The sequence below is a fragment of the Canis lupus genome, chromosome 4 (genome assembly GCF_003254725.2).
Source record: "Canis lupus dingo isolate Sandy chromosome 4, ASM325472v2, whole genome shotgun sequence".
Classification (NCBI taxonomy): Eukaryota; Metazoa; Chordata; class Mammalia; order Carnivora; family Canidae; genus Canis; species Canis lupus.
In genome coordinates, this window is record NC_064246.1 from 23,611,655 (window position 1) to 23,629,804 (window position 18,150).

The 18,150-nt window shown below is 38.7% G+C and overlaps 1 protein-coding gene across 13 annotated transcripts in view; it reads right to left on the reverse strand.

Annotated features, from left to right (window-relative positions):
* The window catches only part of MICU1 (mitochondrial calcium uptake 1), a 248,629-nt gene extending 238,506 nt beyond the window's left edge, over positions 1–10,123 (reverse strand). For 3 of the 13 annotated variants that reach the window (XR_007410155.1, XM_025434857.3, XM_025434851.3), the window contains exon 1: positions 9,939–10,123. The gene's annotated coding sequence lies outside the window, so the exon portion shown is untranslated. The remainder of the gene's footprint in view (positions 1–9,938) is intronic. The other 10 variants (XM_049109045.1, XM_025434859.3, XM_049109046.1 and 7 more) reach the window with 8 other exon arrangements.
* Positions 10,124–18,150: the final 8,027 nt, after the last annotated feature.

Sequence of the window (18,150 nt, forward strand, 5' to 3'; positions counted from 1 at the left end):
TGTCTAATCTGCCATTAATCCCACAAGCATATTTTTCATCTCAGACATCACAGTTTCCATCTCATCAAAGTCCCATTTTGGTCTTTTTCTTTATAATTAATAAAATATATTTATTTTTAAAAATTTTATTTGAGAGTCAGAGCACAAACTGGGGGAGAGAGAAAAGGAGAAGCCCCAACTGGTCAGGCAGCCTTCATGCCTGTGCTTGGTCCATAGTTCACAGGTCTAGGCAGGGCTCATGGGGCCATATTCCTCCCCCTGCCTATGCCTGCTTTGTACCGCCTTTGCTTGGGCCAGAGTCTCTGCATTGCCTTCCTTTTTGCCTTTACCTCTTTTCTTCCCCCATCCCAGCACATGTGGAGTCTTGGCCCCCAGGCTGTGAGCTCCTCGGTGGCAGGCTCTCAATAAATGTGAAGTGCTGCTGCCCAACCCCCCCCCCCCAAAAAAAAGCCAACACTTAACCAAATGAGCCACCTGGGTTCTCCAATAAAATTTATTTTTTTAGAGCAGTTTTAGGTTCACAGCAAAATTGAGTGGAAGGTACAAGAGTTGCCATATACCCCCTATCCCTGCACATTCACAACCTTCTCCACTACATTTTGGTCGTTTTCTTATCTTCTATGTTTCTACTTAACATAGTCAGTCTTTCTGGGGGTGCCTGGGTGGCTCAGTTGGTTAAGTGTCCAACTCTTGATTTCAGCTCAGGTTATGATCTAAGGGTTCTGAGATCCAGGCCCACATCACACCCTGTGCTGACCATGGAGCCTGCTTGAGATTCTTTCCCTCTCCCTCTGTCCCTCCCCCCACCCCCTGTTCATATGTTCTTTCTCTCTAAATAAACAAATAAATAAAATTCAATATTCTAGTTTCTTAAGCATATGAAATACAATGATAAAAACTGTTTTAATATACCTTTTATTAATTCTATCAACGGTCATTTGTTTTGGTTTTGACTGATTTTTTTTTCTTGTCATCATGTGTCATGTCTTCCTGTTCCTGTGCATGCCTAGTTCTGCTTGCCAGACAGTGAATTCGACCTTGTTGGATGTTGGATATTTTTGTATTCCTACATCTATTCTTGAGCTTAGTTCTGGGATATAATTAAGTTTCTTGGAAACAGTACCACCCTTTCAGGTCTTGCTTTAGGCTGGAGCACCTAATTTTATTCCACTACTAAGACAAGGCCCTTCTGAGTAATCTATACAATCACGTTAAGACATTTTCTCCTCTGGCTCGTAGGAAAAACATTATTTCTGCCTCTGCAAAAACAGTACTGTTCTTTATTCTTTTCAGGTGGTACTCTCCCTAGCTTCAGTAGTTTCCTCACATGGATGCACAGAGCAGTTCTCAGCTGGATACTTGAGGGGGAGACTGCAGATCCAAAGCTCTCCTTCCTTTCAGCTTTCTCATTTCTAATATTCCGCTCTGCAAACTCCAGCTGCCTTGACCTTCCCAGACTGTCTCAATTCAAGGAGATCACTGCACTCTCTGTTGGGATCCCCCCTCCCTGCTCTGTACAGCTGGTAAACTTTCCAGGCAGCAAACCAGAGCTACTACAGAGTGCACCTCATTGGTTTCCCACCTCTCAGGGATCACTTTCCTTTGCTGCACAACTTCCAAAATCTAGGAAACCACTGCTTTGTATCTTTTGTCTGCCTTTTAAACTGTTTCAGGCAGGAGGGTAAATATGGTACTGGTTATTCCTTCTTTACCAGAAATGGATATTAAAACCAATTTTTCTATCCCTTTTATTCTTAAGTCTTCGTGAATTATTTTTTTTGTGAATTATTTTTAAGCAACTCTCAGACATGCTATCATTTCACTGCTACATATTTTAATATGCCTCCAAAAATATGGACTTTTCCTTCCACACAATCAATATCACTCCTAAACAAATTTCACATTAATTCCTTGGTATGTTCTAATACCCAGACTCTATTCCAATTTCTCCAACTTCCTCAAAAAGTTGTTTTAAATATCTGATTGTTCAAAAAAAAGAATCTGATTGTTCAAAATTCTCTTTAATGCTAGCATTTAATGATAAATACTCTGTGAGGAGACGCTAAATGCCTAATATCTGTTACCTTAATCTTCTATAACTCTTGCAATAAGTATCATTATTACTATTTCACTAAGAACACCACAGCTCAATGCTTTTAAGGAATCTGCCTAAGGTTTCAGACAATACATGACAGAGGAAAGTTTCTCTGATGCAAAGCTATGCTCTTAACCATTATGATTTACTGCTATCTCAGGAACTATTAGCATAGAAAATCAGATGTTATCAATGCTGAAGTTAATCAAACTCTCAAACTACTTAATTTAAATGCTATCACACAGATCAAAGACCTGAAATAATGAGCAATGCTGATTTGAAGTGTATTATATATTAAAATCCACTTGAAAAAATAAATAAAATCCACTTGATAATGTTTAAGAAAACTTTCAAATCTAAAAGCAAGTTTAATTTGACAAAGAATATGACTGAAACGAAAACTATCATCTAAAACTAAAGAATGTAGGTTCAAGTGTATAATGTTCTACAATAGCTCTGTCAAAAGAATGTATTGCAATGATAGAAATGTTTTATATCAACTATTCAACACAGTAAGCACTAGCCACATGTGGTTATTAAGCAGCTGAAATGGGTCTACTGAAATTGATAAATTGAGCTTTAATTTGAACCTTAATTAGCATAAATCTAAATTGTAATTAACAATTCATCTGGCTGTCTCTACCACTAGATTGTGAGCTCCTTAACGAATGGAATATTTTTCCTCTCCCCCCACCACCCCGGTGCCTTGGTATATATTAGACAGATAAAATATGGTTATTGTTGTGTGGTAGAATGTGTGGATGGAATTTACTAGGTGTGTCCAAGTAAGTTTTCTAAATGCAAAAAAATAAAAAATAAAAAAATAAAAAGTTTTCTAAATGCATCAGACTGATACAGGTTATAGTGTGTAGACTTTATCTACTGGATTGATTCTATTCTGATTTTTTCTTGAGATTTTATTTATTGATGAGAGACACAGAGAGAGAGAGGCAGAGACACAGGCAGAGGGAGAAGGAGGCTCCCTGTAAGGCCTGATGCGAGACTCAATCCCAGGACCCTGGGATCACAACCTGAGCCAAATCAAAGGCAGACGTTCAACCATTGAGCCACCCACATACCCCATTCTGATTTTTAAAGCAGATGAACTATCTTACTCATATATTCACCAAATATGCTCTGAGCTTGTAGAGACTACAGGCACTCTGTTGCATGTTCAGGATACTATGATGAATAGACTTGTTTCTGGCATCAAGAATCACTCCATCTCATAGAAAATACATACAACTGTTCCACAAAATAAGAGTATTTTCAAAAGGTAAAAATTATTATTATGGGAACCACCAAAAAAAAATAACCACTTGAGGGTAAAGTCTTGCAAACTGAAAAAACAATGCAATCTCATTCAAAGATGAACAGCAGCTCACCAGTTAAAAGATGGCAGGATAATGGTGAGGCATTCCGAACACAACAACAACAACAAAAGTATGGCTTGTTAGGGGGATCAAAAAGTAGTTTACTATGACTAGAACATAGGGGAAGGCATAGGAAGGAAAGGTAGAGTCATAAGAGCTAAACTCGGAAGATATACAGATGGTGACTTAGGATGTCTCAACATTACGATGGTGTGAAAGTAATATGCATTCAGTAGAAATTGTACTTCTAATTTTTTAATTTTGACCTTTTCCTAGGCTAATGATACATGGTACAATAGTTTTTCCTAAGCTGGGCAGCAGCAGCAGCAAGCCACGGGTCCCAGATGTGATCAAGAGGATAAACCACCAACACACAACCATTTTGTTTTCTTTCAGTATTAAGTTACCTAAGATATTCAACACTTTATTATAAAGCAGGCTTTGTGTTAGATGATTTTGCCCACTGTAGGCTAAAGTAAGTGTTCTAAGGGACATCTGGGTGGCCCAGTGGTTGAGCGTCTGCCTCCGGCTCAGGGCATGATCCCGGGGTCTTGGGATCAAGTCCTGCATTGGGCTCCCCGCAAGGAGTCTGCTTCTCCCTTTGCCTATGTCTCTGCCTCTCTCTCTCTCTCTGATAAATTTAAAAAAAAATAAATTAAAAAAAAAATAAAATCTAAAGTCTGTGTTCTGAGCATGTTTAGTGTAGGCTAGGCTAAGCTATGACGTTCAATAGGTTAGGTGTATTAAATGCATTTTTCACTTGTGGTATTTTCGACTTAAAATGGCTTTATTGGAACATATCACCATTATTATAAGCCAAGAAAGATCTGTGTTAAAGGTGAATTCTGGGACACCTGAGTGGCTCAGCAGTTGTGCATTGCCTTTGGCTCAGGACATGATCCCAGTCTGGGGATCGAGTCCCGCATCGGGCTCCCTGTGAGGAGCCTGATTCTCTCTCTGCCTATGTCTCTGCCTCTCTCTGTCTCTCATGAATAAATAAATAAAATCTTAAAAAAAAAAAAAAAGCTGAATTCTAATGCTGTGTTATGTTATAGAATGCTTACTTAATCCTAATAGAGTAAATGAAGTACCAATATTTATTTTTTTAAAGGAAAAAAAACAGCCTGCAGATTTAGTCCCATTACTCCATGAACAAACTTTAAAAAGAAAAAACAAGATTATAAGTAGTGTTTATAATAGATACCAAGTAACTGTCCAACTCTGAACAAGCAAGGTATTAGGATAGGCACTTTAAATTTTAAATGAACATTAAATCACGTTGAATAGAAATGTAAACATTTGTATACCTGAGATGAATTATGGAAATATACTTCTCCAAGATTACACTAAAGTTTCAATTTTCTCATAGTCAGTAAAACTCACCTTGAACTTATTAGTTAGCCTAGGATATGTTTACAATTTGCAAAACTGATTAGTTTAGGGGAAAAAAGATTAATCCATTTCTAGGTATTTATTTTCTCATAAATAGGCCTAAAACACCTCTTCTCTCAATATGGCAATATTTAACTTCCCAATGCCAGGTCATAAATTATATTTCATGTCAATCACTTCTTACAGTTACTCAATTCCATGTTGCCTTTTTTGGTTTTTCAAGTAACATTCTAAACTGTCATCTCTTCTGCCTGCAGGTGTCCAACATAACATGTTCTTACAGCATTGCTTCACAGGAGTATCATCCTGAGCTCATTCTTAAAAATAAAAACAAATCCATTTTTATTATTTCTGCCCACTACCACAAGTCACCATAAATTCTGATCTGAACACTCAAGATGCTCAACACCTAGCTCTCCTGGTATAGTCAAGGAATGTGAGATCTTCTACTTAATATTAAACTTTGCTGAGCTCAGAGTTTGTGCAAAATTCTCTCAATACATTCCTTCAGGCTAACAGTTACATACCAAGATTAGGCAATCTTTAAATACTTGGGCAGTCCACCAATAATTATGTAGTTTACACAAAGTTTTCTAGTTTATTACTATATGTGCAACACGGAATTAAAAATCTGCTAAAATTGTGGCTTAGCTGATTGAGGGTCTGACTCTTGATCTCAGCTCAGTTGTTGGATTTCAGGGTTCTGAGTTCAAGCCCCACACTAAGCGTGGAGCCTACTTAAAACATACACACACACACACACACACACTCCTGCTAAAATAAAGACAAAACTGAAGAAAGAACAATCTTATTCCTTAGCACCTGTATATACATTTAAACTACTGGTGCTAAACATTCTGAAATTGAGGAGATAAAAATCTTTGTAAACAATATTTCTTGTTATTGTCATTATTAACAATTACATTTAATGAGAATCTACTATACCCTAGGTACTTGGCATACATTAAGTTACTCCTCACAAGACCCCCATAAGTATTATTATTTCTATTTTGCAAATGGAATAAACTCAAATTCAGAGAGATTAAATAGCTTGCTCAATATCAAGACGTGACAGAGTTGGGTTTCAGAATATAAATCTCGTGAAGTCTGTGACACCAGTATTAGCGATTAAGCTCAAACGTCCATTGAACTGCTAACATTTCTTTTAAACAAAATCAAGACAGTGGAGTAAACAGTGTTACTTCAATTATATTTTCTCTTAAAATATAATATAATCCATAAAGATACAAAAGCAGACCTTAACGTTGACTATAGTTTTAAAGTTAATACCCAGTGACAACAATTTGTGACAATTGTAGTGATTTATTTTTCAATGCTCAAAATGAAGTTCTATACTAACAGATTTTTAAACACATATTAAAAGAAGCAAGCTTTCAACCATATAGATTACATATACTTAAACACTCAATATTTTTGTTACTATTTATAAACTGCAATTTGTTAACTTTACTCACAGTAATAAAAATACTTATCAATAAACGATTTTAACAAATGGGATAAACACACAATATATTTAAAGTTAGAAAAGCTGAATACTCCAGAGCACAGGTACTAATCATATAACAACACAGGTACAAATATATGCTACTTGAAGAGTTTAAATTTCAAATTCCATTAGTTAATAAAGTAGACATTTTAAAAAATAACACTGAAACTGTAAAATACAATTAACTTACACTGGGAAAGGAAAGCAAGTTCTCTCAAAAAAAAAAAAAATGCGTGTGTGTGTGTATGTATATATATATACATGTAAAATTACTTCAGTGAACTATGTTGTTTTTGCCTGTCCAGAAACCCTTCTCTCCCCTCCAGAAAATGACACCTCAATTTTTCCAGAGGAACCATACTTTTGTTGCTTTTTTTTTTTTTTTTTTTTTTTAAATAAACTCTGCACCCAACATGGGGCTCAAACTCACAACCACAAGAGGGGGATGCTCTACCAACTGAGCCGGCCAGGCACCCCAATGTTGCTTACTCTGAATTTACGTGGTTTAAAACTGTATGCCCCCCAAATCCCACTCCATGGTGAGAACAAAATCCAATCCTGACTACACAAAGCATTCCCATCACTCTGGCCACAGACACTGCCTCCAGGATGAGCAATGACATAAGTCAGGTTAATAAAATTCCCATACAGTAGTTTGTTGGAGTTATAAAGGGAAGTTCTCTTTCTTTTGGAGTTTCTAAGGCTGTAGGATGTAAGTCTGGTGCTATTAGTACCATCTTTCCCAGAGTGTTTTACTTCAGGCTCTACTTTTCCACACTGATTCCCAAATAGCAACGGAAACTAGTGGTTACCTGCTGGCATGGGAAAAGATAAATTAGGATTTCAACTTTCAATGTTATATTTTCCATGTTTCCATTTTTCAAAAACATACACTTTTATAATGAGAAATATAAAACATTTAAGAATACTGCCCCTGTGTTTTCTTCTCAAATATGCTCAGATACCAATATTTAACATCTTAAAAACATTAATAGTTTTCTCATAATTTACAAAGTATATAGAAAATCTATTTTAAAGGAATCAACTTTTCCACTTGACAAAAAACCAAGTTATTTTTGGGTTTTTTTTTTTTTGAGGGGGGTGAGTAAAACTTTTTAAAAAAAATAGGTTCTCTCAATAAAAATTGGTTCTCTTTTTAAAAGTAGTATATTAGACAACTCTATATGGAAAAAATTGGTTAACATCCAGCAAGTGTTACAGCCACTATAAAAAATCACTCACGGGGATCCCTGGGTGGCTCAGTGGTTTGGCACCTCCCTTTGGCCCAAGGGTGTGATCCTGGAGTCCCAGGATCGAGTCCTGCATTGGGCTCCCTGCATGGAGCCTGCTTCTCCCTCTGCCTGTGTTGTGTCTCTGCCCCTCTCTCTCTCTGTCTCTCATGAATAAAATCTTAAAAAAAAAAAAAAAAAAAAATCACTCACTAGGGACACCTGGGTGGCTCAGTGGCTGAGCATCTGCCTTTGGCTCAGGGTGTGATCCTGTTGTCCCAGGATGGAGTCCTGCATCAGGCTCTCCACAGGAAACCTGCTTCTCCCTCTGCCTAGGTCTCTGCCTCTCTTTGTGTGTCTCTTATGAGTAAACACAATCTTAAAAAAAAAAAAAAAAATCACTCACTAAAACTAAAGATTAAAAGTGACCAAATTAGGGGGTGCCTGGGTGGCTCAGTAGATTAAGCTTCTGACTCAGGTCTCAGCTCAGGTCTTGATCTCAGGGTCGTGAGTTCAAGCTCCGAGTTGGGCTCCATGCTGGATGGGGAGCCTACTTAAAAAAAAAAAAGTGACCAAATTAGGTTTAATAACATTTAGTCCTATAATCCTAAATAATATAAGACCTGAAGGGTCAGTTAAATCTTTCAGTTATAGTGTACGTAATATTGCATTGTGGGAGAAGTTATATACCATTGTTTATTCTTAAATATAGGAAAATCAGTCTCTGGGGATGTAAAAAGTCTACTGAATACAGTAATTATAAAGGAAGAGAGCAATACACGCTTTTGTTCTGTTGCTTTTGTTAGCTTCTATCATTCTTTCCCTTTCTTCCCAAGCACAGAACCCACTCCTGAATCTTCACTTTCTGTTAGTATTACTCTGTTTTATAATCCTCAGTAAAGACACTTGGAAGGCTTCATTGACACTTTCTTGGCATAATTGATGGCCAGGGTGATGTTCTTTATATTTTTCTTCAAACTTTTATTTAAACTCTAGTTCACATACACTGCAATACTGGTTTCAGGAGAACTCCGTGATTCATCACTTATATACAACACCCAGCGCTCTTCATAACAAGTGCCCTCCCTAATACCCATCCCTAACTAGCCCATCCCCCACCCACCTCCTTCCAGCAACCCTGTTCTCTTATCTTTCAGAGTCAGAGTGATGTTCCTAAAGTGGAAGAAATAATCACCTATCAAGAGCGACGATACAGAGCAGCTGGAGGCCAGAGCCATCCTCTCACGAACTAATGGCAGGTTCTAAAAAGTTTGTTAAGATAAGGTGATACTCAACAAGCTCATTAACTTGTCCAACACCGGAAAGACAGCATGTAGGTCATCCTGGACAACACCTCTGCCTCAAGATGTGGACGTTTTATTAACTAGTCAGATGGATTAACTTAATTCTAAACCTTAACTCTCCCACGTCTGTCAACCCCAACTTTGTCTGCAAAAAAACTCCTTTCTTCCGCTAGGTCGCAAGCACACATGACCCGAGGGATGCTTCAACATAAAGGTGTATCCAAACCACCCAAAACACTGAAATAAAAACACTGATAAAAGTAACCAAGACAACGGGTCTTTTCCGGGTACCGCGAGGGGAGTATTTTACTGTATTCCCTTAGCCACAGATTGGTTATTCTGTTTACATTTAAAAAGACCTACAATAGTTTTCCGGCGATTGAAAGGAAAAGCAAGCCCAAGACTGCAGGGACAGCAGGTTAAGGCACAGCCTGTTTTGGACTCTTCTCTCAACAGGCACAGGGGCAGTAACGCCCTCGGGGGGCCGGCGTGGGGCGCGGGAGGGCCAGAGCCGGAAGGCGCCCGGAAACATAAAGACTTAGCAGTCCCAGCCGGCTGCGCTCGGTTCTGCTCCTTCGGGTCCCCGCTGATCTTCTACTTTTTTTTTTTTTAAATGCTTACTATTCCCACCAACAAGAGACCTGAGTGTAAACTCCATCACCCACTTCCATCCGCGTCCACCGGTCAAGCCCGCCTGCCGCCGGGGAGAGAGAACGCCGGCGCCCGAGTGACCCCGGCGGCTGCGAACTCGGTCCTGGGACCGAGATCTCCCGGGACAGCGAAAAGGGACGCGGTTAGCTGACGGGAAGCACGGGAAAAGGGGGCACGGGAAGCAGACGCCACTACGCGCTCCTCGCAGGCCCCTGAGCCGAGAGCGTGAGGGAAGACAGCGCTGCCGCCAGACCCGAAGTCGCCGCATCCCAGAGCCCACAAACGGCCGGCCCGGGAGGTCGGATCCCTCAGGCGGTTTCGCCCTGCCTTTCCTCTCGACTTCCCTAAATGGCTGTCCCTTCACACCCTTCAGAGTCCAGGACTCACCTGTACGCACCCGGGCTGCAGACGCTCTGGGGTCAAAGCCGCCCACCTCTACCGACCATAGAGACGAAACACCAGCGGAGAGAAACCTCCACCTCCGCCGCCCCCTCTCACGTGACTCTCCTAGTCGCTGCGACTGTTGGGATAGTGGCGAGATACGTGTGGGGCGGGGCTCGGAGAATCCGCCCCGCCCCCGGCCTCGGGCCCCGCCCCCGGCCTCGGGCCCCGCCCCCTCGGCTTTAGGCCCCGCCCCGGCCTCGGGCCCCGCCCCCGACTTCAGGCCCCGCCTCCTCCTCGGACACCGCCCCCGGCCTCAGGCCCCGCCCCCGCCTCGGGCCCCGCCTCCTCGGTGTTAAGGCGGGAAAGCGCGAGGGCTCGCAGAAACTCTGCCTTTCCCTCTAGCACCCAGTTCCCAACACACACAGAGCGTACCCACCAAGTGTCCGTTAAATTGAATTTTTTGTGCCTGCTGCCACGTCGCTGGTACTCATTTACGTGTTGACTAAGTACAAGGGAGACAGTGAAAAGAAAACTGGACCGCAGTAGCTTGAGAATTGTTCCTTTCGAACTGTATCTAGGTTTAGACTTCTAGTAAAATGTCCCCATCTGTGACCTTGAAGCTTCTTTGAATTTAGGAACCTCACCACTTCCTCTACTCTGTGGGTTTTCCAGCTGTTCTCTTTAGTAGTAACACCGTGGGAGAGTTTAGCCGCTAAGCTGCTAAGAATGTGTTTTTCTCCGAAGATGTTGCTGTCTTACTTGGGGATGGAAAAGGATCGTCTCTCCTGCTATGAAAATAGAATACAAATGCTTTGATTATGATACCAGAGGATTTTTCAAATAAAAAATTCCTCTTCAAGGGTTTCCCTGGCAGAGCTGTGAAAAAAAAGGCCACAACCATGGAAACAAAAGGCGTCGGACTGGGGTCAAATCACCGGGTTAAATTGTGAAGGAGCAACTATTTTCTCCCTTTCTTTTCAGATGACACCCTTTCCCCACTAACCTAAGAAAAATCATTGTGGGGATCCCTGGGTGGCGCAATAGCTTAGCGCCTGCCTTCAGCCCAGGGTGTGATCCTGGAGTCCTGGGATCGAGTCCCAGGACAGGCTCCCTGCATGGAGCCTGCTTCTCCCTCTGCCTGTGTCTCTGCCTCTGTGTGTGTGTGTGTGTGTGTGTGTGTGTCTCATGAATAAATAAATGAAATCTTTTAAAAAAAAAAAAGAAAAGAAAAAGAAAAATCATTGTGATCCTGACACTGTGCTAGCACTTTACAGACAACCCAATGTTTATTTACAACTACCCGGTGAGATGGATAAATTTGTATTCAATGGCAGGTGGAGAAGTGGGCTAGGACTCTAGGTAATGCAGTCAGTTCTGCTAAGGGAACTAAGTCCTCATCTGAGCACACCAAGGTCTGGACTCTGAAGCAGCATTCTGTTGTCCCCAGATCTACCTGCCACAGTGGTTAAGATGCTTCTCAACTAAAAAAAAAAAAAAAAAAAAAAAAGATGCTTCTCAACTATCAAAATAACCTTCCCATGCATTGAGAGTCTATTCACTGTGAAGTGAAAACTCTGATCAAGAAATCCTTCCCCATTTCTTAGCAGGAACTCATCATGGTATCCTTCCCAGGCAGCATGTCAATGAACTTTCATAATGGACATTTCAAGTTCTGTTATTTACAGATTCTGTTAGATTACAATGGAACAACTTGGGGGTCCCATAGAACCTTAAGTAGAAGCTAAGTCAACCATTTCTCAGAACTAGGAAAAAAGGAAGTTTAATCACCATTACATAAATGTTGAACAAAAATCCATTAATAAGAGTTGGTGTAATTTAATCTAATTTTGGGCAATATTTGTCTATGTAAAACTAAATAATGTGCAAAAACATAAATCACTGGCTCTCCAGCTTGTTGGTCTTTTTAGACCCCTTTACTTTCCTAAGAATTATTGAGGATTCCAAGCAACTTTTGGTTATGTGTACTATACCTATAAATACTTAACATGTTAGAAATTAAAACTTAACATATTAGGAATTAGAATTAATGGGCATTAAAAAATAACAAGCCCATTATATGCTGATATAAATAACATTTTTAGGATAACTATATTTTCAAAAAACGTAGAAGAGCAGTATGATTTTATATTCTTGCAAATTTTTTTAATGTCCAAGTTATAGAAGACAACTAATTTTTGTATCTTTTCTTCATCAATCTGTTTCTTTTTTTTTTTTTTTTTTAAGATTTTATTTGCTTATTCTTGAGAGACAGAGACAGGCAGAGACAGAGGCATAGCCTGATGCGGGACTCCATCCCAGGACCCCAGGATCATAACCTGAGCCAAAAGCAGATGCTGAACCACTGAACCACCAAAGTGTCCCTTCATTAATCTGTGTTGATACACATATCGTGTAGCCTCTGGAAGACTCCACTGTACACTCAGAGAATGAGAGTGATAAAGACAAATAACAGCTTATTACTAGGGAAAAAGTCTTGACTTTATGGATCACCAGAAAGAGTTTCAGGAACCTCAGGACTCCTTGGACCACGCTTTGAGAGCTGCTGTTTTATACCATAGACATATCAACTACTATTTTCTTTTTGTCTAGTCGTTGGCAATAAATAAAACATGTAGTAGAAAGAGGAACAAGACAGAAAATTTATAGACTAGATGAATCACAAATGTGGACATTCTTAATTTTTCAAAAGCATAGAGTAAGTTAGAATTCAGGGTTATAACTGAAAACAATTACTTCTGCATTAACAATCAGACCACCAATCCAATACTCTTTCAGACTGCTGCGCAAAGTAGCTCCTCTCGCATGAATGTAGAATATCCCTCACGTGAGTTTGTATTCCATGCACAAACTAGATATTAAGATTCCAATAAAATTTGAAGTCAAAATTCTTGTTCTAAGCATATATCAAATGCCCATTATATGCAAGGCTCATAATAGGTGCTGGGCTTATAAAAATTTATAAGCACAGTTCCTGCCCTTGGGCAGCTTGTTTGTATAATGAGACTTACGTCCTGGAATAAATATATATTTTGTCATATCCAATAATTCCCAAATCAGTTTAATGATCAAAGTCTCAGAATTATCTTGGGAGATTTTTAAAATATAGATTCTTGGATCATGAGATATACAGTTTAAGTAGAACAGGGTGGGGCTCAGGAATTTCAATTTTTAAAAAGTGACCCAGGTGATTCCCATACAATGAGAAATACCTGCAACAAGCAAATGAATTTGACCTTTGTTCCTGGTACCTTAACACCTAAAACATGATAACTTTATTTCATCTTCAATATTTCAATAGTATGTATTGTTGAAAGATCTGTGTTATCAAGAGACAGAATACATATTCAATTTCATTCAGTTAAAATCGAAATTGATGTACTTATTTCAAGCATTTTATAGTTCATTTGCCTTTATCATATAAAAATGGTAATATGACATGTTACCACAGAAGTTTTCAACATATCTCACCACTATTAAAAAGCAAAACATCTTTGCAACAAGCATCTGACTGCAGAAAGTGTTATTTTATACAGTTTGGATTCAATTTATTTAAAATGAATTCAATGAGACATCCCATGTTTCATTACACTTATCTTCAGGGTTCCACAGATTATGTTATAGTATTTCAAAACTTTTGCAGTCTTCCATCACAAATTTACTTTGATGATACATTATATTCCAAAAGCTATCTGGAGACTTATGATCCATAGTTACTGTCACAGTATGTGTTCTTTGCTAATAGTTATAGACAGAATTAATTAAATTCAAGTAAATAAGAAAAATCCAAAAAAACAAGCTGAAGTTTTTTTTTCTTACCACAAAGGGAAAAAAGGAAATATCTAAATCAGCCATAAATGTGATGATTTGTAAAAATCAATATGTAGTCCTTTTGATTTTTTTTATTGAAACTAACTTCAAAAAAATAAAATAAAATAAAATAAAATAAATAAAATAAAATAAAATCTAACTTCAAAATTCAAGGTTCCCTGCCCAGATCTTGATTTCTAAAACCTGTCCCCATGAAAAGAAACCAGGGGTTCTTAACGAAACAGCTGATTTGGGGGCAAGGGCAGGAAGTCTAAGAAATAAGGAATCCAGGGATGCTTGGGTGGCTCAGCAGTTGAGCATCTGCCTTCGGCTCAGGGAAGGATTCCGGAGTCCCAAGATTGAGTCCTGCATCAGGCTCCCCACAGGAAGCCTGCTTCTCCCTCTGCCTGTGTCTCTGCCTCTCTCTCTGTACTTCTCATGAATTAATAAATAAAATCTTTAAGAAAAAAGAAGAAGAAGAAAAAATAAGGAATCCAGAAATAAGGAATGTTCAGAAAATAAAATAAGGGCATGTCAACAAGATTCGGCTTAAAGAGCCTCTCCTTGGCCAAATCTGGATAACTCAAGTATCAAAATAAGAACGATAATGAATTATGATCCATAGAATAAAATATAAATTCATGAGTCTATACTAATCAGAGAGAAGTGAGGAAAGAGGAAAGATGTTCTTAAAAAGAGAATGTCATGATAAATACAGAAAGATTGTGGAGTTGGGAAATTGCCACTTCGCTACCATCAGAAGCAATTTAGATAAACATCACCAATGGATTCAAAAGCCAGGGGGAAAGCTTGATGAGAAGCAGCATATGTTTATGTTTTCAGAGTATCTCCTCACACATTGTGTATTCGTTGGGAGGAAAAAATAGTAACTATACAGTGGAGAAACTACGTGACACTTTCATCAGTAATCATGTGCCTCCTAATGTGATACCATGAGAAGGACATATCACTTGAATCTAATCCTTATTGAGGAAACACCAACCAAACCTATACTAGGAACATTCTATGAAATAACCAGCATGGGGTGCCTGGGTGGCTCAGTGGTTGAGCATCTGCCTTTGGCTCAGGGCATGATCCCAGCGTACTTGGACAGAGTCCTGCATCCGGCTCCCTGTGGGGAGCCTGCTTCTCCCTCTGCCTATGTCTCTGCTTCTCTGCTTCTCTGCATCTCTCATGAATGAATAAATAAAAATCTTAAAAGAAAAAAAAAAGAACCATCCTGAAAGAAAAAAAAAGACTGAGGAACTACCTGTGTCATACTCAAAGGGAATAAAGACGTGACTACTGAAATTAATACATGATCCTAAACTAGAACTTGTACCAGTTGCAGGGTAATCCTAGAAAAGATTTATTGGAACAATTGACAAAATTGGAATATGGATCATAGATTAAAGTAGCTTCCATATTTGGTAACTGTGATAATTATATAAAAGAGTATCCTTTTTCTTAGTAAATATAAACTAATCTATGAAGAGTTAAAGGGTCATGATATATGCAATCTATTCTCAAATGGTTTGAAAAAAATAAAGCCAAATATCTAGAAAGAAAATGATAAAACAAATGCGGCAAAATGTTAAAATTTGGTGATTTTGAATTCCAGTATTCAGGAATTCTTCTTCCTATTCCTACAACTTTTCTGTATGTTTAAATATATTTTTAAGATTTTAGTTAGTTAGTTAGTTAGTTAGTTTCTAAAAAGAGAGTGCCCATGATAAATACAAAGAGGAGAATGTGCAGAGGGAGAGGGAGAGAATCTCCAGCCGACTCCACACTGAGCACAGAGCCTTACACAGAGCTCAAACCCAGGATCCTGAGATCATGACCTGAGTTGAAACCATGAGTTGGACATTTAACTGAGTCACCCAGACCCCACATTTTTAAATTACTATTTTTTTAAGATTTTATTTATTTATTCATGAGAGACACACAGAGAGAGGCAGAGACATAGGCAGAGGGAGAAGCAGGATCCCTGCAGGGAGCCTGATGCAGGACTCGATCCCAGGACCCCAGGATCACGACCTGAGCCAAAGGCAGACAGTCAACCACTGAGCCACCTACGTGCCCCTGTTTAAATTATTTTCAAAAAGAAAACAGTAAAGCGTTCTCCAATATCTTTCTTTCTTAAACTTCACTCCAAAATTGACGAGAACATTCATCATGAAAATTTTCAGTTTTTAGTCCTTTTATTTCAACCAGCATTAGAGTCAAGTGATAGTTACACTTTATAACTTTAGTTGATTATATATAATCAACAAGAAGAAAAGCAGTTGAATTTATAAAAGGCCAAAAAATTTCCTAATCCCAGTTGTAGGAACTTCTTATATTTGCAATGGAAATTTTATTCTAGATATTTTTAAGAAATTGACTAATTCAACCAATTAGTTGAATCAAGGTTAAACAAGCAAGACAAAGCAAAGGTAGTAACTTGTTTCATTTTCCTCAAATTATTAGTTTTTCAACCTCCTATAAACATCATCTAAAGTTTCCTCTAAAATATTTGGTAAGCCAGGGTTTTTTCCCCTATATTTTTAGTTTTAGTTTGTCTCATAATTTTTACAAATTATTTTTTAAATACAAAGATATACATTCCCTTAAATTCAAACAATTGAGAGTTAACTATTATTACATTTTTTATTCCTTCTGGACTCTTTTCCATGCTTATATCAATGTATATATCTGTATATGTAGACAGTTTTTTCTAAAATGGAAATCATTTTGTACAATTTATTCCTTTATTTCTTATGTAGCAACAGGTCTTTTTAAATTTAATTTTTCTCAAAGCTGTGCATATGCAGTTTTCTATATGTAGTTTTAAGTCAAATAATTCAACTAGTGAAATTTTTTCTAATCATTGTGTAACCCATTCACATGGTTTAAAATTCAAAAAGTACAGGGATGTCTGGGTGGCTCAGTAGTTGAGCGTCTGCCTTCAGCTCAGGGCATGATCCTAGGGTACTGGGATTGAGTCCCACATCAGCTCCCTGCAGAGAGCCTGCTTCTCCCTCTGCCTATGTCTCTGCCTCTTTCTGTGTGTCTCTCATGAATAAATAAATAAAATCTTTTTTAAAAAATCTTGAAATTCAAAAAGTACTAAGGTGTACACTATGAAAAATCTTCCTTCCACCTCTGTCCCTGAGTCACCCAAATCTCCTTGTAGGCAACAAATGCCATTTGTTTTTATGCATCGTTCTTGCATGTACAAACACACACATGCAAACACACATACTTTTTTTTTTTTATTTTTATTTATTTATGATAGGCACACAGTGAGAGAGAGAGAGGCAGAGACACAGGCAGAGGGAGAAGCAGGCTCCATGCACTGGGAGCCTGACGTGGGATTTGATCCTGGGTCTCCAGGATCGCGCCCTGGGCCAAAGGCAGGCGCTAAACCGCTGCGCCACCCAGGGATCCCCACACATACTTTTTAAAGATCCTTTTGCATCATTATATAAAGGGCTTCTTCAGTTTTTTACATAGCTGTGTGGTATTCCACAGTATAGATATGCCTCTATTTAATCAGTTACCTGAATTATTTAATCAGATATTCAGAGTGTGTTCACTTTTTGCTCTTCCAAATAATCTGCTGTGAATAACTTTTAATATATACTATTTGTGTGTGAGTAATTTGTGGAATAAATTCCTATAAATGGAGGTGTGGGTCGAAAATTTCACAAGTTAGGTTTTCTGGAAAGCAGACTTTGGGACAGAAATTTAGAATTAACGATTTTTATTAGGGAGTAACCTTGGGTTTGACAGCTGTGGAAGGAAGAAGGGCGGATGAGATCAGACAATAGTTCAGCTTTGAGCCACCTGATGCAGCTTCAGCCACACCATAGGGAAGCTGTGGAGCTGATGACCTATCAGAATCAGCCTGCATTGGTTGTAAATGGCATGGCCTTTATACACCTCCTCCAGCAGACACAGGATGTGAGCTGCCCCTTAAAAGCGTGACATCGGGTGAGGCAACTCTTTGCAGCTAAGGCAAAACTTGAAGGGGCTGATAGTTGAAGATTGTCTGCTGCAGAACTTCCAGCAGCTGGAACAAACAAGAACTTCCCTGAAGGGGCGATACCTGGGTATCCCACCTCCATGTCCAACCCAAAAGGGTATCTACGTTTTGTGACTCTGATAGCTTTTGCCAAATTGCCATACCAATTTATACATCCCTCAAGAATGTTTGAGAATCCCTATTTACCCATATTCTCCCCAACAGAGTGTTAATCAAACTTCTGGATCTTTACCAATCTAAGTAGATGAAAAGTGATACCTCAGTGTAGTTTTAATTTTCCTTTCTTTTATTTGAGGGAAGATTAGCTTCTTTTTATAAGTTTAAGACCAAGTTATCATTCTTTAAATTGTCTGTTGT